Below are 27,205 nucleotides of genomic sequence, written 5' to 3'. Positions count from 1 at the left end.
ATACAACATAAATACTAGTATTTAGAGAGTGAGAGACAGGTAGAGGGACAGAAGGGAAAGGAGAGTGAGAGTGAGAGAGAAGAGCCAGGTTAGGGCTGAGTTTCTCTTTATCTGCCAGTGACTCCCTGTAGAAGCTTGCTGGCACAATTTAGGCTGTCCTGTAGGCATCCCTTGTTATGCCGAGCCAGCCAATATTGAGAAAAATAGCATGGGTCACAATGATGGAACTCGTCTGCAACTTCGGAAGTTTTAAAGTGGTATGGAGTGGGAGGGCTAGAAGAGTTACCATAAAGAATGAATACACGTCATTCTGTTCTCTAGCCTCAACAGCTGCAAGAGAGGAACTCCTGCTGGCCAAGAAGACCAATGTCAGTTCAGCTTGAACAGGTGAAAGCATGCCTGATTCTGCAAAGGTATGAGATTACACTTTTGCGTCAGAGGTGGTCAGGGGCTATTGCACATTAGGGAACCGTTTATTGAGGTCCAGTTGGATTACTCTATCTTCTACCACCTCAAAATCAGCTGCTCATGCAGTGTTCTATACCGATGAGCTATTTTGGTCCCCCCTGCCTCTTCCAGCTAGTGGGTCCCCTGACTAGGGAAAGTGATTCGAACAGATTTGCATATCTTTTCATAGGAGACTTCTTGACTTATTTTATACTGTGCCAAATCAAGGTAGATTGAGTAATGATCTTGACAGACCTATATTGGAGAACTGCAGTGTGAGAAAGTGGCTCTGTATATACTGTTCCCAAATAGGTACAGGGTGTACAGAGTCCACAGTCCCCAGAGGTTTGGCAGAGGCTAAAGTTAGATATAACCTTACTCTCTAAAGTGGTAGCTTGGTCGAGCAGTAAGGCAGTATCAGAGGACAGTGTAAAGCATTTGTTGCACACACTCAGTCAGCAAATGGTCTCACACACTCAATAACTGAACTCTAGGCCAATGGTTTATCTACAAAAAATATATGCTTGTTTTATTTTAGAACCAACAATAGGTATTAAAATATACTTTCTCAGAATATGATGCTTTATATAAATACTTTTGCAATATGCAATTGACTTTTGTAGAAAGTTACAAGTGGTTGCAATAGGCAACAAAATTTTAAACACAATAATGCATTGAGCTCAATGGAAGTTTCAAGTTATTTGCAACAGATTACTTTTAGGATTACTTTTGGATTTCCAGGACTGGATCCTAGATTCAGTCCTGGGTCAGTACTTGGAATCAAGTGATAAAAGTCGACTTAATTACTGTGATGATTTTTAGACAATATTTTGCTATTTTAAAAGTTGACAGAAAATATTTCATAGAAAACAGTCTAAGATTCCCTATGGCAGAAAATTCAAGTTGCAGGTATAGTATGTTCTCGTTACTTTTGTAATCCAGTACTGGGTGCCTAGACTCAGTACTGGGACCTTTATCCAAAACAGGTAAGTAATTACGTTTTCAGAAATTATACGATTTTTAAAGAATATTTAAAGTTTGCAGAAATTGACACTTAGAAGAAATTTCACAGAAAAACAGTCAATGATTTCCTACGGGAGAAAATTGGGTTACTGGTAAGTACAGTTGTAAGTATTTTTCCGAGTCAGTGCTGGGCACCAAGATCCAGCACTGGGAGCTCACCTAATAGCAGGTGAGTATTTTCGTTTTCGTTACTCGGCTGATTTTTGGTGAATATTTTAAGTTTTGAAAAGTCCACACTTGGAAGAAATTTCAGGAAAAACCAGTCAATGTTACCCTATGGAGAAGATTGAGTTATCGGTTTAAAGGTAAGTACTCGACTGGCAGAGTTAAGGTTCTGGGCATAGACTCAGGCGTCTCCCAGGGTCAGGTAGGTACAGTTGGTTCACCCTCAGCGGCACAAGGGCGGCCGGGTGCAGAGAGAGTTAGGCCCAATGTTATCCTATGAGAGGTAGGGGGGCCTTGGTTGGTGGCTGCTGACTAGCAGGCCACGTGGCTGTGGGAGCTGGGCTCCTGGTCACTTATCCAGGGCAAGTGGGGAAGTAGATAGATGTAGAGGTTGCACTGCCAGGGCCACTCGGACGGCTGGGTGCAGGGTGCTTTTGAGCATTCGGGCGCTCAATTGATTTGAATGGGAAATCTCTGGTTTAGAAAAAGACTGCAAGCTCGGGGACGAAGATTCTTCAGGTGCCACCACCACTTCGAGAGGTAAGTTGGGTAGTTGGAGGATAGGTAGGTACCCCGGGATTGGGCACAGGGGGCCGCGGAGCGCCGGGTGCAGGGGTACCTTTTGGTGTCGGGAAATCTTACTCTCTGTTGATCGCGGTTGGGGGGGCACCTGGTTCTGAGGCTGCAGGCTTCTTCAGGAGTGTCGAGGGAGGTCCTTGGGTGCCGGACTCGGGGTCACAGTCGCCGTGGGGTCGTCCTTGTGGTCTTTGTTCACTCTGGCACAGGCCAGGCTTGGTGGGTGCAGAGTGTGAAGGGTTCGCGGTTCCGGGCTGCTGCCAGGGATTAGAAGTAGATTTGAGTAGAGCCTCTACTCATGGGAGTCCCAGGGGTTTAGAGTCAAAAGGTAGCCAGGTCCTCCAGGGTTTGTGAGGTTGCTGGCCACAAGAGATGCCGGGTTGGAGCAGGAGCAGGTTCGAGGGTCGACAGGCCAGAGGCTCCAACGTTTGGGAGTTGCACAGCCCTCAGTCTTTTCATGTTTCGCTCAAAGAGTGAAGGGCCCTGTAATTTCTCCTTCTCATTCACATATGAAAAGAATGAGGGCTAATCAAAAAATGAATTAGAGCTGGACGTAGAAATGCAGCAGAAGGGCCAGCAAGCGCATTTCTAAGTTGCTCTATGAAGGATGCTTTTGTACTTGACAGATCAGTTTAATCCTACAGGTGCTCTAAAAGGAAGAATGCATTTGAGTCATCCTTGCTGAAAATCACACAGCCATTTATTCTAGGTTGCACTGAGTTTTCAGTCCTCTCCGCCTGCTAGCTTGTTGTTGCAATATGTCTCAATTCTGGAGAATTGTCTGCTATGCTGAAATGCGTGGCCCAGTTCAAGTGTTCATCATATTTCCTGGAAAAATATCAAAAGAAAAACAAAGATTCGGTTTTGGGAAAATAATTTATTACACCTTGTAAAAATCAAAACTTTCACATTTGAGTCAAAAAAGAGAGGCTAGGTCTCACTATTTTGCTCAGGCTGTTTAACACGTACTGCTCACAGGTGCTGTCCTGCTACCAATGGGCATGGAAGCTTTGGCCTGCTCTGTTTCCAGCCTGGGTCGGTGCACCTCTCGTTACACAACCTGAAATTCTAGAGCTCCCTCTAGAACACCATATTGATGCCCAATGCAGCATGGACACCTGATCAACACAGCTGAGTGCAGCCCAGAACCCCTGAGCTCAAGCAATCCACAAGCCTCTGCCTCCCAAATAACTAGGACAACAGGCACACGCCACCTTGCCCGGCAAACACTGCAGCTGTCCTAATGATGAAATGCATTCCATAAGTAAGGATAATGATAAAGTAAGGTGGAATGAATTGATGGTTTACCAACCATGTTTCAAGAAAATCAATTTCACTATCCTTCAAAGAAAGGAAAAAAATGTCTTATCAAGAAGCAGTGTGAATATGGGAAGGGCCTTTAAAAAAGATGTGGAGTTTCCTAAAGTAAAAAAGAGGGTTGAACTGATTGAAGGGAGAGAGGAAGTAGGGTCGGAAAGATTGTGACGGGGAAGTGAATACAACATAAATACTAGTATTTAGAGAGTGAGAGACAGGTAGAGGGACAGAAGGGAAAGGAGAGTGAGAGTGAGAGAGAAGAGCCAGGTTAGGGCTGAGTTTCTCTTTATCTGCCAGTGACTCCCTGTAGAAGCTTGCTGGCACAATTTAGGCTGTCCTGTAGGCATCCCTTGTTATGCCGAGCCAGCCAATATTGAGAAAAATAGCATGGGTCACAATGATGGAACTCGTCTGCAACTTCGGAAGTTTTAAAGTGGTATGGAGTGGGAGGGCTAGAAGAGTTACCATAAAGAATGAATACACGTCATTCTGTTCTCTAGCCTCAACAGCTGCAAGAGAGGAACTCCTGCTGGCCAAGAAGACCAATGTCAGTTCAGCTTGAACAGGTGAAAGCATGCCTGATTCTGCAAAGGTATGAGATTACACTTTTGCGTCAGAGGTGGTCAGGGGCTATTGCACATTAGGGAACCGTTTATTGAGGTCCAGTTGGATTACTCTATCTTCTACCACCTCAAAATCAGCTGCTCATGCAGTGTTCTATACCGATGAGCTATTTTGGTCCTCCCTGCCCCTTCCAGCTAGTGGGTCCCCTGACTAGGGAAAGTGATTCGAACAGATTTGCATATCTTTCCATAGGAGACTTCTTGACTTATTTTATACTGTGCCAAATCAAGGTAGATTGAGTAATGATCTTGACAGACCTATATTGGAGAACTGCAGTGTGAGAAAGTGGCTCTGTATATACTGTTCCCAAATAGGTACAGGGTGTACAGAGTCCACAGTCCCCAGAGGTTTGGCAGAGGCTAAAGTTAGATATAACCTTACTCTCTAAAGTGGTAGCTTGGTCGAGCAGTAAGGCAGTATCAGAGGACAGTGTAAAGCATTTGTTGCACACACTCAGTCAGCAAATGGTCTCACACACTCAATAACTGAACTCTAGGCCAATGGTTTATCTACAAAAAATATATGCTTGTTTTATTTTAGAACCAACAATAGGTATTAAAATATACTTTCTCAGAATGAGATGCTTTATATAAATACTTTTGCAATATGCAATTGACTTTTGTAGAAAGTTACAAGTGGTTGCAATAGGCAACAACATTTTAAACACAATAATGCATTGAGCTCAATGGAAGTTTCAAGTTATTTGCAACAGATTACTTTTAGGATTACTTTTGGATTTCCAGGACTGGATCCTAGATTCAGTCCTGGGTCAGTACTTGGAATCAAGTGATAAAAGTCTACTTAATTACTGTGATGATTTTTAGACAATATTTTGCTATTTTAAAAGTTGACAGAAAATTTTTCATAGAAAACAGTCTAAGATTCCCTATGGCAGAAAATTCAAGTTGCAGGTATAGTATGTTCTCGTTACTTTTGTAATCCAGTACTGGGTGCCTAGACTCAGTACTGGGACCTTTATCCAAAACAGGTAAGTAATTACGTTTTCAGAAATTATACGATTTTTTTTTTTTTTTTTTTTTTTTTTTTAAAAACCTTTATTTGTGCATAGTAAAAGAACAAATACGGGCCTACAACCATCAGGCCGGCCACAAAACGGTTAAGCACTGAGACAAACATTACATCCCCTGTGCATCAATGGTCAAGATTAGCAACGATTCAGGAGTTATACACTGGAGAGATCCTTGACACCAGGGGAAGGAGAAGTGAAGGTTAATTTTAAGGTTTTCAAAATAATTTTATCGAGGAAAAAGTCAGTAGAGGATAGAACCAAGGAGATTCGAGTCCGCAAGATGGCTTCATCACACGGGAGAGCAGCAGCATCATTAAAAACGGCCATAGAAAATCTCAGACAGTGAGGCGATGCAGTTATATAACAGGATAGTCACATGAGTAAATACGCACCCCTCCAAAGCCGCCCCCACTCAATCCACCCCACACCCGGACCCCGAATCGGAAACAAGGAGAGCGCAGAGACATAGAAGAAAAAGGCCCATAGAACTAAAAAGAAACAGTAAATTACCCCCCCACCCTACACCAATGCGGAGGCTACGGCCTGCCCCCCCCCAGCATAGTGCCTGTCGCCCAATGAACCCGAAATATAGACAAGAGAGAAAGTAGGAATAAAGGAAAGAAAATAAGAAAACAAAGAAGAAAGCGGGGAGGAGCCCACGTAACCTCGGAGCGCCCGAAACCACCGGCCAACTACGTCTCCACACACTGAGAACCCACTACACACAAAGGCGGTCGTGTGAAGATAACGTGTCACAACAATATAATGAAGGCAGACAATTCGCGACGAGTGCGCACAACATATGCAGACAGTTCCAGTCCCAGTCCAGCCCATCCGTGAAACCATGGTGATAGAAATCAATCTAGCCCTGGCCCGATCGCGGGCGTAAGATTAGACTAGCCCCCACATGAAGGCCCCGCAGCCCGTGCAGACAAAGACAATATGGCCGCTGGGGAAAAGATGGAGAAGTAGAGTCACAAAATGGCCGCCGATCATCTATTGAGGTCCCCTTGTGCACCATATAAAATCCAGACCTGGCCTGTAAAGTACAGGAGTTCCACATAAAAGAAGCCGTAGGCCACCGTGAACGGTTCCTCGAGGACGTCAGGTGTCGCTCAGCTGGATACTCTTGCGGGCGCGGTGAGGCAGGCAACAACAAAGCAGGCAGCAATGAACGGGGAAACAAAGTGTCCACAATTGAGCAGGAGATCGATTGATCCTGGGTGCCGGGAAAGCCAGATGCAGACACCAGTGTAGCACGGTTATACCCAGTCGTTGCGTCCCCGCAAGAGGACAGAAGCACTGGCAGACCCACGTCTTGTTGAGAACAAACGGGGCGCTCACGACCCGCAGCCGACAGTATGGAGTCGAACCGCTCACTCAGCGTTTGCAAGCCAACACACAATTGCAGACGAAAGTCCCGCAGGGCAGCCAGAACGGAGCCGCATGTCAGCGGAAGCTGCGCCCCCACATCGGCAGCAATCCGGGACGGCACTGTGGAGCTGGAGTCTGGTAGAGGGAGGGCGAAGCGGACAGCGGGCGAGACCGGAGCATCACCCCCCAGCAGCGAGCAGGCAATCAACGCCATGTTTTACCGCTGAACGGTACAGTGGCCAGGGGGGGGATCGTAACAAGGAGGCAATTCCCCGCAGGTCTGCGCCGCAACAGGTGAAAGCCAACAGTCGCTTCCCCTCCCTCGGACTCTCTTTGCAGCCGACTGGCAATAGAAGAAGGGGGTCTGCAGCCTTCCACAGCGCGGGCCACAGAGCGGGGCAGGAGACCCGCCACACCGGGGCTTACCCTATAGCTCCAGTCCGTCAGGTGAAAGGTGAAGGAGGTGTCCGGGCGTCTCTCCCCCGGCTCGTCTGGCGACAGTCCGTGGTGTGAGGCGGGATCGGGGCCGCGGGGCTCAGATTTGCGCCGGGGGTCCAGTGACTGCGGAGCTTCCAGGGGGCCGGCCAAGGCCACAATGGAGCAGGGGTCCAGCGCGGAGAACAAAGGCACCAAGAGCTCCGGCATCCGGGCGGGCTCAGACTCCGGGAAAGCGGCGGCGCGGTCAGCGCGTCGTCGCGCACGTTGCACCTCGAAAATCGGCGAGGATAGGAATCAGGATGATAGTCCGAGGCCAAGGGCCGGCGGAGCCGGGCGCTCAAGCGTCTGCTCCGGTCGCCATCTTGGCTCCTCCCCCAATTATACGATTTTTAAAGAATATTTAAAGTTTGCAGAAATTGACACTTAGAAGAAATTTCACAGAAAAACAGTCAATGATTTCCTACGGGAGAAAATTGGGTTACTGGTAAGTACAGTTGTAAGTATTTTTCCGAGTCAGTGCTGGGCACCAAGATCCAGCACTGGGAGCTCACCTAATAGCAGGTGAGTATTTTCGTTTTCGTTACTCGGCTGATTTTTGGTGAATATTTTAAGTTTTGAAAAGTCCACACTTGGAAGAAATTTCAGGAAAAACCAGTCAATGTTACCCTATGGAGAAGATTGAGTTATCGGTTTAAAGGTAAGTACTCGACTGGCAGAGTTAAGGTTCTGGGCATAGACTCAGGCGTCTCCCAGGGTCAGGTAGGTACAGTTGGTTCACCCTCAGCGGCACAAGGGCGGCCGGGTGCAGAGAGAGTTAGGCCCAATGTTATCCTATGAGAGGTAGGGGGGCCTTGGTTGGTGGCTGCTGACTAGCAGGCCACGTGGCTGTGGGAGCTGGGCTCCTGGTCACTTATCCAGGGCAAGTGGGGAAGTAGATAGATGTAGAGGTTGCACTGCCAGGGCCACTCGGACGGCTGGGTGCAGGGTGCTTTTGAGCATTCGGGCGCTCAATTGATTTGAATGGGAAATCTCTGGTTTAGAAAAAGACTGCAAGCTCGGGGACGAAGATTCTTCAGGTGCCACCACCACTTCGAGAGGTAAGTTGGGTAGTTGGAGGATAGGTAGGTACCCCGGGATTGGGCACAGGGGGCCGCGGAGCGCCGGGTGCAGGGGTACCTTTTGGTGTCGGGAAATCTTACCCTCTGTTGATCGCGGTTGGGGGGGCACCTGGTTCTGAGGCTGCAGGCTTCTTCAGGAGTGTCGAGGGAGGTCCTTGGGTGCCGGACTCGGGGTCACAGTCGCCGTGGCGTCGTCCTTGTGGTCTTTGTTCACTCTGGTACAGGCCAGGCTTGGTGGGTGCAGAGTGTGAAGGGTTCGCGGTTCCGGGCTGCTGCCAGGGATTAGAAGTAGATTTGAGTAGAGCCTCTACTCATGGGAGTCCCAGGGGTTTAGAGTCAAAAGGTAGCCAGGTCCTCCAGGGTTTGTGAGGTTGCTGGCCACAAGAGATGCCGGGTTGGAGCAGGAGCAGGTTCGAGGGTCGACAGGCCAGAGGCTCCAACGTTTGGGAGTTGCACAGCCCTCAGTCTTTTCATGTTTCGCTCAAAGAGTGAAGGGCCCTGTAATTTCTCCTTCTCATTCACATATGAAAAGAATGAGGGCTAATCAAAAAATGAATTAAAGCTGGACGTAGAAATGCAGCAGAAGGGCCAGCAAGCGCATTTCTAAGTTGCTCTATGAAGGATGCTTTTGTACTTGACAGATCAGTTTAATCCTACAGGTGCTCTAAAAGGAAGAATGCATTTGAGTCATCCTTGCTGAAAATCACACAGCCATTTATTCTAGGTTGCACTGAGTTTTCAGTCCTCTCCGCCTGCTAGCTTGTTGTTGCAATATGTCTCAATTCTGGAGAATTGTCTGCTATGCTGAAATGCGTGGCCCAGTTCAAATGTTCATCATATTTCCTGGAAAAATATCAAAAGGAAAACAAAGATTTGGTTTTGGGAAAATAATTTATTACACCTTGTAAAAATCAAAACTTTCACATTTGAGTCAAAAAAGAGAGGCTAGGTCTCACTATTTTGCTCAGGCTGTTTTACACGTACTGCCCACAGGTGCTGTCCTGCTACCAATGGGCATGGAAGCTTTGGCCTGCTCTGTTTCCAGCCTGGGTTGGTGCACCTCTCGTTACACAACCTGAAATTCTAGAGCTCCCTCTAGAACACCATATTGATGCCCAATGCAGCATGGACACCTGATCAACACAGCTGAGTGCAGCCCAGAACCCCTGAGCTCAAGCAATCCACAAGCCTCTGCCTCCCAAGTAACTAGGACAACAGGCACACGCCACCTTGCCCGGCAAACACTGCAGCTGTCCTAATGATGAAATGCATTCCATAAGTAAGGATAATGATAAAGTAAGGTGGAATGAATTGATGGTTTACCAACCATGTTTCAAGAAAATCAATTTCACTATCCTTCAAAGAAAGGAAAAAAATGTCTTATCAAGAAGCAGTGTGAATATGGGAAGGGCCTTTAAAAAAGATGTGGAGTTTCCTAAAGTAAAAAAGAGGGTTGAACTGATTGAAGGGAGAGAGGAAGTAGGGTCGGAAAGATTGTGACGGGGAAGTGAATACAACATAAATACTAGTATTTAGAGAGTGAGAGACAGGTAGAGGGACAGAAGGGAAAGGAGAGTGAGAGTGAGAGAGAAGAGCCAGGTTAGGGCTGAGTTTCTCTTTATCTGCCAGTGACTCCCTGTAGAAGCTTGCCGGCACAATTTAGGCTGTCCTGTAGGCATCCCTTGTTATGCCGAGCCAGCCAATATTGAGAAAAATAGCATGGGTCACAATGATGGAACTCGTCTGCAACATCGGAAGTTTTAAAGTGGTATGGAGTGGGAGGGCTAGAAGAGTTACCATAAAGAATAAATACGCGTCATTCTGTTCTCTAGCCTCAACAGCTGCAAGAGAGGAACTCCTGCTGGCCAAGAAGACCAATGTCAGTTCAGCTTGAACAGGTGAAAGCATGCCTGATTCTGCAAAGGTATGAGATTACACTTTTGCGTCAGAGGTGGTCACGGGCTATTGCACATTAGGAAACCGTTTATTGAGGTCCAGTTGGATTACTCTATCTTCTACCACCTCAAAATCAGCTGCTCATGCAGTGTTCTATACCGATGAGCTATTTTGGTCCTCCCTGCCCCTTCCAGCTAGTGGGTCCCCTGACTAGGGAAAGTGATTCGAACAGATTTGCATATCTTTTCATAGGAGACTTCTTGACTTATTTTATACTGTGCCAAATCAAGGTAGATTGAGTAATGATCTTGACAGACCTATATTGGAGAATTGCAGTGTGAGAAAGTGGCTCTGTATATACTGTTCCCAAATAGATACAGGGTGTACAGAGTCCACAGTCCCCAGAGGTTTGGCAGAGGCTAAAGTTAGATATAACCTTACTCTCTAAAGTGGTAGCTTGGTCGAGCAGTAAGGCAGTATCAGAGGACAGTGTAAAGCATTTGTTGCACACACTCAGTCAGCAAATGGTCTCACACACTCAATAACTGAACTCTAGGCCAATGGTTTATCTACAAAAAATATATGCTTGTTTTATTTTAGAACCAACAATAGGTATTAAAATATACTTTCTCAGAATATGATGCTTTATATAAATACTTTTGCAATATGCAATTGACTTTTGTAGAAAGTTACAAGTGGTTGTAATAGGCAACAAAATTTTAAACACAATAATGCATTGAGCTCAATGGAAGTTTCAAGTTATTTGCAACAGATTACTTATAGGATTACTTTTGGATTTCCAGGACTGGATCCTAGATTCAGTCCTGGGTCAGTACTTGGAATCAAGTGATAAAAGTCGACTTAATTACTGTGATGATTTTTAGACAATATTTTGCTATTTTAAAAGTTGATAGAAAATATTTCATAGAAATAAGTCAATGATTCCCTATGGCAGAAAATTCAAGTTGCAGGTATAGTATGTTCTCGTTACTTTTGTAATCCAGTACTGGGTGCCTAGACTCAGTACTGGGACCTTTATCCAAAACAGGTAAGTAATTACGTTTTCAGAAATTATACGATTTTTAAAGAATATTTAAAGTTTGCAGAAATTGACAGTTAGAAGAAAGTTCACAGAAAAACAGTCAATGATTTCCTATGGGAGAAAATTGGGTTACTGGTAAGTACAGTTGTAAGTATTTTTCAGAGTCAGTGCTGGGCACCAAGATCCAGCACTGGGAGCTCACCTAATAGCAGGTGAGTATTTTCGTTTTCGTTACTCGGCTGATTTTTGGTGAATATTTTAAGTTTTGAAAAGTCCACACTTGGAAGAAATTTCAGGAAAAACCAGTCAATGTTACCCTATGGAGAAGATTGAGTTATCGGTTTAAAGGTAAGTACTCGACTGGCAGAGTTAAGGTTCTGGGCATAGACTCAGGCGTCTCCCAGGGTCAGGTAGGTACAGTTGGTTCACCCTCAGCGGCACAAGGGCGGCCGGGTGCAGAGAGAGTTAGGCCCAATGTTATCCTATGAGAGGTAGGGGGGCCTTGGTTGGTGGCTGCTGACTAGCAGGCCACGTGGCTGTGGGAGCTGGGCTCCTGGTCACTTATCCAGGGCAAGTGGGAAAGTAGATAGATGTAGAGGTTGCACTGCCAGGGCCACTCGGACGGCTGGGTGCAGGGTGCTTTTGAGCATTCGGGCGCTCAATTGATTTGAATGGGAAATCTCTGGTTTAGAAAAAGACTGCAAGCTCGGGGACGAAGATTCTTCAGGTGCCACCACCACTTCGAGAGGTAAGTTGGGTAGTTGGAGGATAGGTAGGTACCCCGGGATTGGGCACAGGGGGCCGCGGAGCGCCGGGTGCAGGGGTACCTTTTGGTGTCGGGAAATCTTACTCTCTGTTGATCGCGGTTGGGGGGGCACCTGGTTCTGAGGCTGCAGGCTTCTTCAGGAGTGTCGAGGGAGGTCCTTGGGTGCCGGACTCGGGGTCACAGTCGCCGTGGGGTCGTCCTTGTGGTCTTTGTTCACTCTGGCACAGGCCAGGCTTGGTGGGTGCAGAGTGTGAAGGGTTCGCGGTTCCGGGCTGCTGCCAGGGATTAGAAGTAGATTTGAGTAGAGCCTCTACTCATGGGAGTCCCAGGGGTTTAGAGTCAAAAGGTAGCCAGGTCCTCCAGGGTTTGTGAGGTTGCTGGCCACAAGAGATGCCGGGTTGGAGCAGGAGCAGGTTCGAGGGTCGACAGGCCAGAGGCTCCAACGTTTGGGAGTTGCACAGCCCTCAGTCTTTTCATGTTTCGCTCAAAGAGTGAAGGGCCCTGTAATTTCTCCTTCTCATTCACATATGAAAAGAATGAGGGCTAATCAAAAAATGAATTAGAGCTGGACGTAGAAATGCAGCAGAAGGGCCAGCAAGCGCATTTCTAAGTTGCTCTATGAAGGATGCTTTTGTACTTGACAGATCAGTTTAATCCTACAGGTGCTCTAAAAGGAAGAATGCATTTGAGTCATCCTTGCTGAAAATCACACAGCCATTTATTCTAGGTTGCACTGAGTTTTCAGTCCTCTCCGCCTGCTAGCTTGTTGTTGCAATATGTCTCAATTCTGGAGAATTGTCTGCTATGCTGAAATGCGTGGCCCAGTTCAAGTGTTCATCATATTTCCTGGAAAAATATCAAAAGAAAAACAAAGATTTGGTTTTGGGAAAATAATTTATTACACCTTGTAAAAATCAAAACTTTCACATTTGAGTCAAAAAAGAGAGGCTAGGTCTCACTATTTTGCTCAGGCTGTTTAACACGTACTGCTCACAGGTGCTGTCCTGCTACCAATGGGCATGGAAGCTTTGGCCTGCTCTGTTTCCAGCCTGGGTCGGTGCACCTCTCGTTACACAACCTGAAATTCTAGAGCTCCCTCTAGAACACCATATTGATGCCCAATGCAGCATGGACACCTGATCAACACAGCTGAGTGCAGCCCAGAACCCCTGAGCTCAAGCAATCCACAAGCCTCTGCCTCCCAAATAACTAGGACAACAGGCACACGCCACCTTGCCCGGCAAACACTGCAGCTGTCCTAATGATGAAATGCATTCCATAAGTAAGGATAATGATAAAGTAAGGTGGAATGAATTGATGGTTTACCAACCATGTTTCAAGAAAATCAATTTCACTATCCTTCAAAGAAAGGAAAAAAATGTCTTATCAAGAAGCAGTGTGAATATGGGAAGGGCCTTTAAAAAAGATGTGGAGTTTCCTAAAGTAAAAAAGAGGGTTGAACTGATTGAAGGGAGAGAGGAAGTAGGGTCGGAAAGATTGTGACGGGGAAGTGAATACAACATAAATACTAGTATTTAGAGAGTGAGAGACAGGTAGAGGGACAGAAGGGAAAGGAGAGTGAGAGTGAGAGAGAAGAGCCAGGTTAGGGCTGAGTTTCTCTTTATCTGCCAGTGACTCCCTGTAGAAGCTTGCTGGCACAATTTAGGCTGTCCTGTAGGCATCCCTTGTTATGCCGAGCCAGCCAATATTGAGAAAAATAGCATGGGTCACAATGATGGAACTCGTCTGCAACTTCGGAAGTTTTAAAGTGGTATGGAGTGGGAGGGCTAGAAGAGTTACCATAAAGAATGAATACACGTCATTCTGTTCTCTAGCCTCAACAGCTGCAAGAGAGGAACTCCTGCTGGCCAAGAAGACCAATGTCAGTTCAGCTTGAACAGGTGAAAGCATGCCTGATTCTGCAAAGGTATGAGATTACACTTTTGCGTCAGAGGTGGTCAGGGGCTATTGCACATTAGGGAACCGTTTATTGAGGTCCAGTTGGATTACTCTATCTTCTACCACCTCAAAATCAGCTGCTCATGCAGTGTTCTATACCGATGAGCTATTTTGGTCCTCCCTGCCCCTTCCAGCTAGTGGGTCCCCTGACTAGGGAAAGTGATTCGAACAGATTTGCATATCTTTCCATAGGAGACTTCTTGACTTATTTTATACTGTGCCAAATCAAGGTAGATTGAGTAATGATCTTGACAGACCTATATTGGAGAACTGCAGTGTGAGAAAGTGGCTCTGTATATACTGTTCCCAAATAGGTACAGGGTGTACAGAGTCCACAGTCCCCAGAGGTTTGGCAGAGGCTAAAGTTAGATATAACCTTACTCTCTAAAGTGGTAGCTTGGTCGAGCAGTAAGGCAGTATCAGAGGACAGTGTAAAGCATTTGTTGCACACACTCAGTCAGCAAATGGTCTCACACACTCAATAACTGAACTCTAGGCCAATGGTTTATCTACAAAAAATATATGCTTGTTTTATTTTAGAACCAACAATAGGTATTAAAATATACTTTCTCAGAATGAGATGCTTTATATAAATACTTTTGCAATATGCAATTGACTTTTGTAGAAAGTTACAAGTGGTTGCAATAGGCAACAACATTTTAAACACAATAATGCATTGAGCTCAATGGAAGTTTCAAGTTATTTGCAACAGATTACTTTTAGGATTACTTTTGGATTTCCAGGACTGGATCCTAGATTCAGTCCTGGGTCAGTACTTGGAATCAAGTGATAAAAGTCGACTTAATTACTGTGATGATTGTTAGACAATATTTTGCTATTTTAAAAGTTGACAGAAAATTTTTCATAGAAAACAGTCTAAGATTCCCTATGGCAGAAAATTCAAGTTGCAGGTATAGTATGTTCTCGTTACTTTTGTAATCCAGTACTGGGTGCCTAGACTCAGTACTGGGACCTTTATCCAAAACAGGTAAGTAATTACGTTTTCAGAAATTATACGATTTTTTTTTTTTTTTTTTTTTTTTTTTAAAACCTTTATTTGTGCATAGTAAAAGAACAAATACGGGCCTACAACCATCAGGCCGGCCACAAAACGGTTAAGCACTGAGACAAACATTACATCCCCTGTGCATCAATGGTCAAGATTAGCAACGATTCAGGAGTTATACACTGGAGAGATCCTTGACACCAGGGGAAGGAGAAGTGAAGGTTAATTTTAAGGTTTTCAAAATAATTTTATCGAGGAAAAAGTCAGTAGAGGATAGAACCAAGGAGATTCGAGTCCGCAAGATGGCTTCATCACACGGGAGAGCAGCAGCATCATTAAAAACGGCCATAGAAAATCTCAGACAGTGAGACGATGCAGTTATATAACAGGATAGTCACATGAGTAAATACGCACCCCTCCAAAGCCGCCCCCACTCAATCCACCCCACACCCGGACCCCGAATCGGAAACAAGGAGAGCGCAGAGACATAGAAGAAAAAGGCCCATAGAACTAAAAAGAAACAGTAAATTACCCCCCCACCCTACACCAATGCGGAGGCTACGGCCTGCCCCCCCCCAGCATAGTGCCTGTCGCCCAATGAACCCAAAATATAGACAAGAGAGAAAGTAGGAATAAAGGAAAGAAAATAAGAAAACAAAGAAGAAAGCGGGGAGGAGCCCACGTAACCTCGGAGCGCCCGAAACCACCGCCCAACTACGTCTCCACACACTGAGAACCCACTACACACAAAGGCGGTCGTGTGAAGATAACGTGTCACAACAATATAATGAAGGCAGACAATTCGCGACGAGTGCGCACAACATATGCAGACAGTTCCAGTCCCAGTCCAGCCCATCCGTGAAACCATGGTGATAGAAATCAATCTAGCCCTGGCCCGATCGCGGGCGTAAGATTAGACTAGCCCCCACATGAAGGCCCCGCAGCCCGTGCAGACAAAGACAATATGGCCGCTGGGGAAAAGATGGAGAAGTAGAGTCACAAAATGGCCGCCGATCATCTATTGAGGTCCCCTTGTGCACCATATAAAATCCAGACCTGGCCTGTAAAGTACAGGAGTTCCACATAAAAGAAGCCGTAGGCCACCGTGAACGGTTCCTCGAGGACGTCAGGTGTCGCTCAGCTGGATACTCTTGCGGGCGCGGTGAGGCAGGCAACAACAAAGCAGGCAGCAATGAACGGGGAAACAAAGTGTCCACAATTGAGCAGGAGATCGATTGATCCTGGGTGCCGGGAAAGCCAGATGCAGACACCAGTGTAGCACGGTTATACCCAGTCGTTGCGTCCCCGCAAGAGGACAGAAGCACTGGCAGACCCACGTCTTGTTGAGAACAAACGGGGCGCTCACGACCCGCAGCCGACAGTATGGAGTCGAACCGCTCACTCAGCGTTTGCAAGCCAACACACAATTGCAGACGAAAGTCCCGCAGGGCAGCCAGAACGGAGCCGCATGTCAGCGGAAGCTGCGCCCCCACATCGGCAGCAATCCGGGACGGCACTGTGGAGCTGGAGTCTGGTAGAGGGAGGGCGAAGCGGACAGCGGGCGAGACCGGAGCATCACCCCCCAGCAGCGAGCAGGCAATCAACGCCATGTTTTACCGCTGAACGGTACAGTGGCCAGGGGGGGGATCGTAACAAGGAGGCAATTCCCCGCAGGTCTGCGCCGCAACAGGTGAAAGCCAACAGTCGCTTCCCCTCCCTCGGACTCTCTTTGCAGCCGACTGGCAATAGAAGAAGGGGGTCTGCAGCCTTCCACAGCGCGGGCCACAGAGCGGGGCAGGAGACCCGCCACACCGGGGCTTACCCTATAGCTCCAGTCCGTCAGGTGAAAGGTGAAGGAGGTGTCCGGGCGTCTCTCCCCCGGCTCGTCTGGCGACAGTCCGTGGTGTGAGGCGGGATCGGGGCCGCGGGGCTCAGATTTGCGCCGGGGGTCCAGTGACTGCGGAGCTTCCAGGGGGCCGGCCAAGGCCACAATGGAGCAGGGGTCCAGCGCGGAGAACAAAGGCACCAAGAGCTCCGGCATCCGGGCGGGCTCAGACTCCGGGAAAGCGGCGGCGCGGTCAGCGCGTCGTCGCGCACGTTGCACCTCGAAAATCGGCGAGGATAGGAATCAGGATGATAGTCCGAGGCCAAGGGCCGGCGGAGCCGGGCGCTCAAGCGTCTGCTCCGGTCGCCATCTTGGCTCCTCCCCCAATTATACGATTTTTAAAGAATATTTAAAGTTTGCAGAAATTGACACTTAGAAGAAATTTCACAGAAAAACAGTCAATGATTTCCTACGGGAGAAAATTGGGTTACTGGTAAGTACAGTTGTAAGTATTTTTCCGAGTCAGTGCTGGGCACCAAGATCCAGCACTGGGAGCTCACCTAATAGCAGGTGAGTATTTTCGTTTTCGTTACTCGGCTGATTTTTGGTGAATATTTTAAGTTTTGAAAAGTCCACACTTGGAAGAAATTTCAGGAAAAACCAGTCAATGTTACCCTATGGAGAAGATTGAGTTATCGGTTTAAAGGTAAGTACTCGACTGGCAGAGTTAAGGTTCTGGGCATAGACTCAGGCGTCTCCCAGGGTCAGGTAGGTACAGTTGGTTCACCCTCAGCGGCACAAGGGCGGCCGGGTGCAGAGAGAGTTAGGCCCAATGTTATCCTATGAGAGGTAGGGGGGCCTTGGTTGGTGGCTGCTGACTAGCAGGCCACGTGGCTGTGGGAGCTGGGCTCCTGGTCACTTATCCAGGGCAAGTGGGGAAGTAGATAGATGTAGAGGTTGCACTGCCAGGGCCACTCGGACGGCTGGGTGCAGGGTGCTTTTGAGCATTCGGGCGCTCAATTGATTTGAATGGGAAATCTCTGGTTTAGAAAAAGACTGCAAGCTCGGGGACGAAGATTCTTCAGGTGCCACCACCACTTCGAGAGGTAAGTTGGGTAGTTGGAGGATAGGTAGGTACCCCGGGATTGGGCACAGGGGGCCGCGGAGCGCCGGGTGCAGGGGTACCTTTTGGTGTCGGGAAATCTTACCCTCTGTTGATCGCGGTTGGGGGGGCACCTGGTTCTGAGGCTGCAGGCTTCTTCAGGAGTGTCGAGGGAGGTCCTTGGGTGCCGGACTCGGGGTCACAGTCGCCGTGGCGTCGTCCTTGTGGTCTTTGTTCACTCTGGTACAGGCCAGGCTTGGTGGGTGCAGAGTGTGAAGGGTTCGCGGTTCCGGGCTGCTGCCAGGGATTAGAAGTAGATTTGAGTAGAGCCTCTACTCATGGGAGTCCCAGGGGTTTAGAGTCAAAAGGTAGCCAGGTCCTCCAGGGTTTGTGAGGTTGCTGGCCACAAGAGATGCCGGGTTGGAGCAGGAGCAGGTTCGAGGGTCGACAGGCCAGAGGCTCCAACGTTTGGGAGTTGCACAGCCCTCAGTCTTTTCATGTTTCGCTCAAAGAGTGAAGGGCCCTGTAATTTCTCCTTCTCATTCACATATGAAAAGAATGAGGGCTAATCAAAAAATGAATTAAAGCTGGACGTAGAAATGCAGCAGAAGGGCCAGCAAGCGCATTTCTAAGTTGCTCTATGAAGGATGCTTTTGTACTTGACAGATCAGTTTAATCCTACAGGTGCTCTAAAAGGAAGAATGCATTTGAGTCATCCTTGCTGAAAATCACACAGCCATTTATTCTAGGTTGCACTGAGTTTTCAGTCCTCTCCGCCTGCTAGCTTGTTGTTGCAATATGTCTCAATTCTGGAGAATTGTCTGCTATGCTGAAATGCGTGGCCCAGTTCAAATGTTCATCATATTTCCTGGAAAAATATCAAAAGGAAAACAAAGATTTGGTTTTGGGAAAATAATTTATTACACCTTGTAAAAATCAAAACTTTCACATTTGAGTCAAAAAAGAGAGGCTAGGTCTCACTATTTTGCTCAGGCTGTTTTACACGTACTGCCCACAGGTGCTGTCCTGCTACCAATGGGCATGGAAGCTTTGGCCTGCTCTGTTTCCAGCCTGGGTTGGTGCACCTCTCGTTACACAACCTGAAATTCTAGAGCTCCCTCTAGAACACCATATTGATGCCCAATGCAGCATGGACACCTGATCAACACAGCTGAGTGCAGCCCAGAACCCCTGAGCTCAAGCAATCCACAAGCCTCTGCCTCCCAAGTAACTAGGACAACAGGCACACGCCACCTTGCCCGGCAAACACTGCAGCTGTCCTAATGATGAAATGCATTCCATAAGTAAGGATAATGATAAAGTAAGGTGGAATGAATTGATGGTTTACCAACCATGTTTCAAGAAAATCAATTTCACTATCCTTCAAAGAAAGGAATAAAATGTCTTATCAAGAAGCAGTGTGAATATGGGAAGGGCCTTTAAAAAAGATGTGGAGTTTCCTAAAGTAAAAAAGAGGGTTGAACTGATTGAAGGGAGAGAGGAAGTAGGGTCGGAAAGATTGTGACGGGGAAGTGAATACAACATAAATACTAGTATTTAGAGAGTGAGAGACAGGTAGAGGGACAGAAGGGAAAGGAGAGTGAGAGTGAGAGAAGAGCCAGGTTAGGGCTGAGTTTCTCTTTATCTGCCAGTGACTCCCTGTAGAAGCTTGCCGGCACAATTTAGGCTGTCCTGTAGGCATCCCTTGTTATGCCGAGCCAGCCAATATTGAGAAAAATAGCATGGGTCACAATGATGGAACTCGTCTGCAACATCGGAAGTTTTAAAGTGGTATGGAGTGGGAGGGCTAGAAGAGTTACCATAAAGAATAAATACGCGTCATTCTGTTCTCTAGCCTCAACAGCTGCAAGAGAGGAACTCCTGCTGGCCAAGAAGACCAATGTCAGTTCAGCTTGAACAGGTGAAAGCATGCCTGATTCTGCAAAGGTATGAGATTACACTTTTGCGTCAGAGGTGGTCAAGGGCTATTGCACATTAGGAAACCGTTTATTGAGGTCCAGTTGGATTACTCTATCTTCTACCACCTCAAAATCAGCTGCTCATGCAGTGTTCTATACCGATGAGCTATTTTGGTCCTCCCTGCCCCTTCCAGCTAGTGGGTCCCCTGACTAGGGAAAGTGATTCGAACAGATTTGCATATCTTTTCATAGGAGACTTCTTGACTTATTTTATACTGTGCCAAATCAAGGTAGATTGAGTAATGATCTTGACAGACCTATATTGGAGAATTGCAGTGTGAGAAAGTGGCTCTGTATATACTGTTCCCAAATAGATACAGGGTGTACAGAGTCCACAGTCCCCAGAGGTTTGGCAGAGGCTAAAGTTAGATATAACCTTACTCTCTAAAGTGGTAGCTTGGTCGAGCAGTAAGGCAGTATCAGAGGACAGTGTAAAGCATTTGTTGCACACACTCAGTCAGCAAATGGTCTCACACACTCAATAACTGAACTCTAGGCCAATGGTTTATCTACAAAAAATATATGCTTGTTTTATTTTAGAACCAACAATAGGTATTAAAATATACTTTCTCAGAATATGATGCTTTATATAAATACTTTTGCAATATGCAATTGACTTTTGTAGAAAGTTACAAGTGGTTGTAATAGGCAACAAAATTTTAAACACAATAATGCATTGAGCTCAATGGAAGTTTCAAGTTATTTGCAACAGATTACTTATAGGATTACTTTTGGATTTCCAGGACTGGATCCTAGATTCAGTCCTGGGTCAGTACTTGGAATCAAGTGATAAAAGTCGACTTAATTACTGTGATGATTTTTAGACAATATTTTGCTATTTTAAAAGTTGATAGAAAATATTTCATAGAAATAAGTCAATGATTCCCTATGGCAGAAAATTCAAGTTGCAGGTATAGTATGTTCTCGTTACTTTTGTAATCCAGTACTGGGTGCCTAGACTCAGTACTGGGACCTTTATCCAAAACAGGTAAGTAATTACGTTTTCAGAAACTATACGATTTTTAAAGAATATTTAAAGTTTGCAGAAATTGACAGTTAGAAGAAAGTTCACAGAAAAACAGTCAATGATTTCCTATGGCAGAAAATTGGGTTACTGGTAAGTACAGTTGTAAGTATTTTTCAGAGTCAGTGCTGGGCACCAAGATCCAGCACTGGGAGCTCACCTAATAGCAGGTGAGTATTTTCGTTTTCGTTACTCGGCTGATTTTTGGTGAATATTTTAAGTTTTGAAAAGTCCACACTTGGAAGAAATTTCAGGAAAAACCAGTCAATGTTACCCTATGGAGAAGATTGAGTTATCGGTTTAAAGGTAAGTACTCGACTGGCAGAGTTAAGGTTCTGGGCATAGACTCAGGCGTCTCCCAGGGTCAGGTAGGTACAGTTGGTTCACCCTCAGCGGCACAAGGGCGGCCGGGTGCAGAGAGAGTTAGGCCCAATGTTATCCTATGAGAGGTAGGGGGGCCTTGGTTGGTGGCTGCTGACTAGCAGGCCACGTGGCTGTGGGAGCTGGGCTCCTGGTCACTTATCCAGGGCAAGTGGGAAAGTAGATAGATGTAGAGGTTGCACTGCCAGGGCCACTCGGACGGCTGGGTGCAGGGTGCTTTTGAGCATTCGGGCGCTCAATTGATTTGAATGGGAAATCTCTGGTTTAGAAAAAGACTGCAAGCTCGGGGACGAAGATTCTTCAGGTGCCACCACCACTTCGAGAGGTAAGTTGGGTAGTTGGAGGATAGGTAGGTACCCCGGGATTGGGCACAGGGGGCCGCGGAGCGCCGGGTGCAGGGGTACCTTTTGGTGTCGGGAAATCTTACTCTCTGTTGATCGCGGTTGGGGGGGCACCTGGTTCTGAGGCTGCAGGCTTCTTCAGGAGTGTCGAGGGAGGTCCTTGGGTGCCGGACTCGGGGTCACAGTCGCCGTGGGGTCGTCCTTGTGGTCTTTGTTCACTCTGGCACAGGCCAGGCTTGGTGGGTGCAGAGTGTGAAGGGTTCGCGGTTCCGGGCTGCTGCCAGGGATTAGAAGTAGATTTGAGTAGAGCCTCTACTCATGGGAGTCCCAGGGGTTTAGAGTCAAAAGGTAGCCAGGTCCTCCAGGGTTTGTGAGGTTGCTGGCCACAAGAGATGCCGGGTTGGAGCAGGAGCAGGTTCGAGGGTCGACAGGCCAGAGGCTCCAACGTTTGGGAGTTGCACAGCCCTCAGTCTTTTCATGTTTCGCTCAAAGAGTGAAGGGCCCTGTAATTTCTCCTTCTCATTCACATATGAAAAGAATGAGGGCTAATCAAAAAATGAATTAGAGCTGGACGTAGAAATGCAGCAGAAGGGCCAGCAAGCGCATTTCTAAGTTGCTCTATGAAGGATGCTTTTGTACTTGACAGATCAGTTTAATCCTACAGGTGCTCTAAAAGGAAGAATGCATTTGAGTCATCCTTGCTGAAAATCACACAGCCATTTATTCTAGGTTGCACTGAGTTTTCAGTCCTCTCCGCCTGCTAGCTTGTTGTTGCAATATGTCTCAATTCTGGAGAATTGTCTGCTATGCTGAAATGCGTGGCCCAGTTCAAGTGTTCATCATATTTCCTGGAAAAATATCAAAAGAAAAACAAAGATTTGGTTTTGGGAAAATAATTTATTACACCTTGTAAAAATCAAAACTTTCACATTTGAGTCAAAAAAGAGAGGCTAGGTCTCACTATTTTGCTCAGGCTGTTTAACACGTACTGCTCACAGGTGCTGTCCTGCTACCAATGGGCATGGAAGCTTTGGCCTGCTCTGTTTCCAGCCTGGGTCGGTGCACCTCTCGTTACACAACCTGAAATTCTAGAGCTCCCTCTAGAACACCATATTGATGCCCAATGCAGCATGGACACCTGATCAACACAGCTGAGTGCAGCCCAGAACCCCTGAGCTCAAGCAATCCACAAGCCTCTGCCTCCCAAATAACTAGGACAACAGGCACACGCCACCTTGCCCGGCAAACACTGCAGCTGTCCTAATGATGAAATGCATTCCATAAGTAAGGATAATGATAAAGTAAGGTGGAATGAATTGATGGTTTACCAACCATGTTTCAAGAAAATCAATTTCACTATCCTTCAAAGAAAGGAAAAAAATGTCTTATCAAGAAGCAGTGTGAATATGGGAAGGGCCTTTAAAAAAGATGTGGAGTTTCCTAAAGTAAAAAAGAGGGTTGAACTGATTGAAGGGAGAGAGGAAGTAGGGTCGGAAAGATTGTGACGGGGAAGTGAATACAACATAAATACTAGTATTTAGAGAGTGAGAGACAGGTAGAGGGACAGAAGGGAAAGGAGAGTGAGAGAGAAGAGCCAGGTTAGGGCTGAGTTTCTCTTTATCTGCCAGTGACTCCCTGTAGAAGCTTGCTGGCACAATTTAGGCTGTCCTGTAGGCATCCCTTGTTATGCCGAGCCAGCCAATATTGAGAAAAATAGCATGGGTCACAATGATGGAACTCGTCTGCAACTTCGGAAGTTTTAAAGTGGTATGGAGTGGGAGGGCTAGAAGAGTTACCATAAAGAATGAATACACGTCATTCTGTTCTCTAGCCTCAACAGCTGCAAGAGAGGAACTCCTGCTGGCCAAGAAGACCAATGTCAGTTCAGCTTGAACAGGTGAAAGCATGCCTGATTCTGCAAAGGTATGAGATTACACTTTTGCGTCAGAGGTGGTCAGGGGCTATTGCACATTAGGGAACCGTTTATTGAGGTCCAGTTGGATTACTCTATCTTCTACCACCTCAAAATCAGCTGCTCATGCAGTGTTCTATACCGATGAGCTATTTTGGTCCTCCCTGCCCCTTCCAGCTAGTGGGTCCCCTGACTAGGGAAAGTGATTCGAACAGATTTGCATATCTTTCCATAGGAGACTTCTTGACTTATTTTATACTGTGCCAAATCAAGGTAGATTGAGTAATGATCTTGACAGACCTATATTGGAGAACTGCAGTGTGAGAAAGTGGCTCTGTATATACTGTTCCCAAATAGGTACAGGGTGTACAGAGTCCACAGTCCCCAGAGGTTTGGCAGAGGCTAAAGTTAGATATAACCTTACTCTCTAAAGTGGTAGCTTGGTCGAGCAGTAAGGCAGTATCAGAGGACAGTGTAAAGCATTTGTTGCACACACTCAGTCAGCAAATGGTCTCACACACTCAATAACTGAACTCTAGGCCAATGGTTTATCTACAAAAAATATATGCTTGTTTTATTTTAGAACCAACAATAGGTATTAAAATATACTTTCTCAGAATGAGATGCTTTATATAAATACTTTTGCAATATGCAATTGACTTTTGTAGAAAGTTACAAGTGGTTGCAATAGGCAACAACATTTTAAACACAATAATGCATTGAGCTCAATGGAAGTTTCAAGTTATTTGCAACAGATTACTTTTAGGATTACTTTTGGATTTCCAGGACTGGATCCTAGATTCAGTCCTGGGTCAGTACTTGGAATCAAGTGATAAAAGTCGACTTAATTACTGTGATGATTTTTAGACAATATTTTGCTATTTTAAAAGTTGACAGAAAATTTTTCATAGAAAACAGTCTAAGATTCCCTATGGCAGAAAATTCAAGTTGCAGGTATAGTATGTTCTCGTTACTTTTGTAATCCAGTACTGGGTGCCTAGACTCAGTACTGGGACCTTTATCCAAAACAGGTAAGTAATTACGTTTTCAGAAATTATACGATTTTTTTTTTTTTTTTTTTTTTTTTTTTAAAAAACCTTTATTTGTGCATAGTAAAAGAACAAATACGGGCCTACAACCATCAGGCCGGCCACAAAACGGTTAAGCACTGAGACAAACATTACATCCCCTGTGCATCAATGGTCAAGATTAGCAACGATTCAGGAGTTATACACTGGAGAGATCCTTGACACCAGGGGAAGGAGAAGTGAAGGTTAATTTTAAGGTTTTCAAAATAATTTTATCGAGGAAAAAGTCAGTAGAGGATAGAACCAAGGAGATTCGAGTCCGCAAGATGGCTTCATCACACGGGAGAGCAGCAGCATCATTAAAAACGGCCATAGAAAATCTCAGACAGTGAGGCGATGCAGTTATATAACAGGATAGTCACATGAGTAAATACGCACCCCTCCAAAGCCGCCCCCACTCAATCCACCCCACACCCGGACCCCGAATCGGAAACAAGGAGAGCGCAGAGACATAGAAGAAAAAGGCCCATAGAACTAAAAAGAAACAGTAAATTACCCCCCCACCCTACACCAATGCGGAGGCTACGGCCTGCCCCCCCCCCAGCATAGTGCCTGTCGCCCAATGAACCCGAAATATAGACAAGAGAGAAAGTAGGAATAAAGGAAAGAAAATAAGAAAACAAAGAAGAAAGCGGGGAGGAGCCCACGTAACCTCGGAGCGCCCGAAACCACCGGCCAACTACGTCTCCACACACTGAGAACCCACTACACACAAAGGCGGTCGTGTGAAGATAACGTGTCACAACAATATAATGAAGGCAGACAATTCGCGACGAGTGCGCACAACATATGCAGACAGTTCCAGTCCCAGTCCAGCCCATCCGTGAAACCATGGTGATAGAAATCAATCTAGCCCTGGCCCGATCGCGGGCGTAAGATTAGACTAGCCCCCACATGAAGGCCCCGCAGCCCGTGCAGACAAAGACAATATGGCCGCTGGGGAAAAGATGGAGAAGTAGAGTCACAAAATGGCCGCCGATCATCTATTGAGGTCCCCTTGTGCACCATATAAAATCCAGACCTGGCCTGTAAAGTACAGGAGTTCCACATAAAAGAAGCCGTAGGCCACCGTGAACGGTTCCTCGAGGACGTCAGGTGTCGCTCAGCTGGATACTCTTGCGGGCGCGGTGAGGCAGGCAACAACAAAGCAGGCAGCAATGAACGGGGAAACAAAGTGTCCACAATTGAGCAGGAGATCGATTGATCCTGGGTGCCGGGAAAGCCAGATGCAGACACCAGTGTAGCACGGTTATACCCAGTCGTTGCGTCCCCGCAAGAGGACAGAAGCACTGGCAGACCCACGTCTTGTTGAGAACAAACGGGGCGCTCACGACCCGCAGCCGACAGTATGGAGTCGAACCGCTCACTCAGCGTTTGCAAGCCAACACACAATTGCAGACGAAAGTCCCGCAGGGCAGCCAGAACGGAGCCGCATGTCAGCGGAAGCTGCGCCCCCACATCGGCAGCAATCCGGGACGGCACTGTGGAGCTGGAGTCTGGTAGAGGGAGGGCGAAGCGGACAGCGGGCGAGACCGGAGCATCACCCCCCAGCAGCGAGCAGGCAATCAACGCCATGTTTTACCGCTGAACGGTACAGTGGCCAGGGGGGGGATCGTAACAAGGAGGCAATTCCCCGCAGGTCTGCGCCGCAACAGGTGAAAGCCAACAGTCGCTTCCCCTCCCTCGGACTCTCTTTGCAGCCGACTGGCAATAGAAGAAGGGGGTCTGCAGCCTTCCACAGCGCGGGCCACAGAGCGGGGCAGGAGACCCGCCACACCGGGGCTTACCCTATAGCTCCAGTCCGTCAGGTGAAAGGTGAAGGAGGTGTCCGGGCGTCTCTCCCCCGGCTCGTCTGGCGACAGTCCGTGGTGTGAGGCGGGATCGGGGCAGCGGGGCTCAGATTTGCGCCGGGGGTCCAGTGACTGCGGAGCTTCCAGGGGGCCGGCCAAGGCCACAATGGAGCAGGGGTCCAGCGCGGAGAACAAAGGCACCAAGAGCTCCGGCATCCGGGCGGGCTCAGACTCCGGGAAAGCGGCGGCGCGGTCAGCGCGTCGTCGCGCACGTTGCACCTCGAAAATCGGCGAGGATAGGAATCAGGATGATAGTCCGAGGCCAAGGGCCGGCGGAGCCGGGCGCTCAAGCGTCTGCTCCGGTCGCCATCTTGGCTCCTCCCCCAATTATACGATTTTTAAAGAATATTTAAAGTTTGCAGAAATTGACACTTAGAAGAAATTTCACAGAAAAACAGTCAATGATTTCCTACGGGAGAAAATTGGGTTACTGGTAAGTACAGTTGTAAGTATTTTTCCGAGTCAGTGCTGGGCACCAAGATCCAGCACTGGGAGCTCACCTAATAGCAGGTGAGTATTTTCGTTTTCGTTACTCGGCTGATTTTTGGTGAATATTTTAAGTTTTGAAAAGTCCACACTTGGAAGAAATTTCAGGAAAAACCAGTCAATGTTACCCTATGGAGAAGATTGAGTTATCGGTTTAAAGGTAAGTACTCGACTGGCAGAGTTAAGGTTCTGGGCATAGACTCAGGCGTCTCCCAGGGTCAGGTAGGTACAGTTGGTTCACCCTCAGCGGCACAAGGGCGGCCGGGTGCAGAGAGAGTTAGGCCCAATGTTATCCTATGAGAGGTAGGGGGGCCTTGGTTGGTGGCTGCTGACTAGCAGGCCACGTGGCTGTGGGAGCTGGGCTCCTGGTCACTTATCCAGGGCAAGTGGGGAAGTAGATAGATGTAGAGGTTGCACTGCCAGGGCCACTCGGACG

At 47.1% G+C, this 27,205-nt stretch overlaps 5 non-coding genes across 5 annotated transcripts; all 5 read right to left on the bottom strand.

The window, feature by feature from the left end:
* Positions 1 to 3,135: 3,135 nt before the first annotated feature.
* Positions 3,136 to 3,435, bottom strand: LOC146854571 (signal recognition particle RNA). The gene has a single exon (XR_014959299.1).
* A 5,616-nt stretch (positions 3,436 to 9,051) lies between these two features.
* LOC146854570 (signal recognition particle RNA) lies at positions 9,052 to 9,351 on the bottom strand. Its single transcript, XR_014981625.1, has one exon.
* A 3,407-nt stretch (positions 9,352 to 12,758) lies between these two features.
* LOC146854569 (signal recognition particle RNA) lies at positions 12,759 to 13,058 on the bottom strand. Its single transcript, XR_014959298.1, has one exon.
* Positions 13,059 to 18,672: 5,614 nt separating this feature from the next.
* LOC146854568 (signal recognition particle RNA) lies at positions 18,673 to 18,972 on the bottom strand. The gene has a single exon (XR_014981624.1).
* A 3,405-nt stretch (positions 18,973 to 22,377) lies between these two features.
* Positions 22,378 to 22,677, bottom strand: LOC146854567 (signal recognition particle RNA). Its single transcript, XR_014959297.1, has one exon.
* Between the last annotated feature and the right edge of the window lie 4,528 nt (positions 22,678 to 27,205).

This window comes from Triturus cristatus, chromosome 4_1, assembly GCF_964204655.1.
Source record: "Triturus cristatus chromosome 4_1, aTriCri1.1, whole genome shotgun sequence".
In the NCBI taxonomy this organism is placed as follows: domain Eukaryota; kingdom Metazoa; phylum Chordata; class Amphibia; order Caudata; family Salamandridae; genus Triturus; species Triturus cristatus.
Note: the sequence above shows the minus strand (reverse complement) of the source record. Positions and strands in the feature narration are given on the sequence as shown.